Here is a 1,984-nt window from a genome sequence, read left to right on the forward strand (position 1 = left end):
GGCTGTCGAATCCATGCGTCACCCGTGACAGCAGTTCGTTGATGATATCTGAGCCCCTAGGGGCTGTTCGGGCTGTCGAATCCATGCGTCACCCGTGACAGCAGTTGGTTGATGATATCTCAGGCCCTAGGGGCTGTTTCGGCTTTCGAATCCATGTGTTACCCGTGACAGCAGTGGGTTGATGATTTCTGAGTCCATAAGGCTGTTTGGGCTGTCGAATCCATGCGTCACCCGTGACAGCAGTTGGTTGATGATATCTGAGCCCCTAGGGGCTGTTGGGGCTGTCAAATCAATGCGTCACCCGTGACTGCAGTTTGTTGATGATTTCTGAGTCCCTAGGGGCTGTTTCAGCTGTCGAATCCATGCGTCACCCGTGACAGCAGTTTGTTGATGATATCTGTGGCCCTAGTGGCTGTTGGGGCTGTCGAATCCATGCGTCACCCGTGACAGCAGTTCGTTGATGATATCTGAGCCCCTAGGGGCTGTTCGGGCTGTCGAATCCATGCGTCACCCGTGACAGCAGTTGGTCGATGATATCTGTGGCCCTAGTGGCTGTTGGGGTTGTCGAATCCATGCGTCACCCGTGACAGCAGTTGGTTGATGATATCTGAGTCCCTACGGGCTGTTTGGGCTGTCGAATCCATGCGTCACCCGTGACAGCAGTTGGTTGATGATATCTCAGGCCCTAGGGGCTGTTTCGGCTGTCGAATCCATGCGTTACCCGTGACAGCAGTGGGTTGATGATTTCTGAGTCCATAAGGCTGTTTGGGCTGTCGAATCCATGCGTCACCCGTGACAGCAGTTGGTTGATGATATCTGAGCCCCTAGGGGCTGTTGGGGCTGTCGAATCAATGCGTCACCCGTGACTGCAGTTTGTTGATGATTTCTGAGCCCCTAGGGGCTGTTTCAGCTGTCGAATCCATGCGTCACCCGTGACTGTAGTTGTTGATGATTTCTGAGTCCCTAGGGGCTGTTTCAGCTGTCGAATCCATGCGTCACCCGTGACAGCAGTTGGTTGATGATATCTGTGGCCCTAGTGGCTGTTGGGGCTGTCGAATCCATGCGTCACCCGTGACAGCAGTTCGTTGATGATTTCTGAGTCCCTAGGGGCTGTTTCAGCTGTCGAATCCATGCATCACCCGTGACAGCAGTTTGTTGATGATATCTGAGCCCCTAGGGTCTGTTGGGGCTGTCGAATCCATGCGTCACCCGTGACAGCAGTTGGTTGATGATATCTGAGTCCCTACGGGCTGTTTGGGCTGTCGAATCCATGCGTCACCCGTGACAGCAGTTGGTTGATGATATCTCAGGCCCTAGGGGCTGTTTCGGCTTTCGAATCCATGCGTTACCCGTGACAGCAGTGGGTTGATGATTTCTGAGTCCATAAGGCTGTTTGGGCTGTCGAATCCATGCGTCACCCGTGACAGCAGTTGGTTGATGATATCTGAGCCCCTAGGGGCTGTTGGGGCTGTCGAATCAATGCGTCACCCGTGACTGCAGTTTGTTGATGATTTCTGAGTCCCTAGGGGCTGTTTCAGCTGTCGAATCCATGCGTCACCCGTGACAGCAGTTGGTTGATGATATCTGTGGCCCTAGTGGCTGTTGGGGCTGTCGAATCCATGCGTCACCCGTGACAGCAGTTCGTTGATGATATCTGAGCCCTAGGGGCTGTTGGGGATGTCGAATCAATGCGTCACCCGTGACAGCAGTTCGTTGATGATTTCTGAGTCCCTAGTGGCTGTTTCCGCTGTCGAATCCATGCGTCACCCGTGACAGCAGTTCGTTGATGATATCTGAGCCCCTAGGGGCTGTTCGGGCTGTCGAATCCATGCGTCACCCGTGACAGCAGTGGTCGATGATATCTGTGGCCCTAGGGGCTGTTGGGGGTTGTCGAATCCATGCGTCACCCGTGACAGCAGTTCGTTGATGATATCTGAGCCCTAGGGGCTGTTGGGGGCTGTCGAATCAATGCATCACCAGTGAC

Source organism: Populus trichocarpa, chromosome 14 (genome assembly GCF_000002775.5).
Source record: "Populus trichocarpa isolate Nisqually-1 chromosome 14, P.trichocarpa_v4.1, whole genome shotgun sequence".
NCBI classification, from domain to species: domain Eukaryota; kingdom Viridiplantae; phylum Streptophyta; class Magnoliopsida; order Malpighiales; family Salicaceae; genus Populus; species Populus trichocarpa.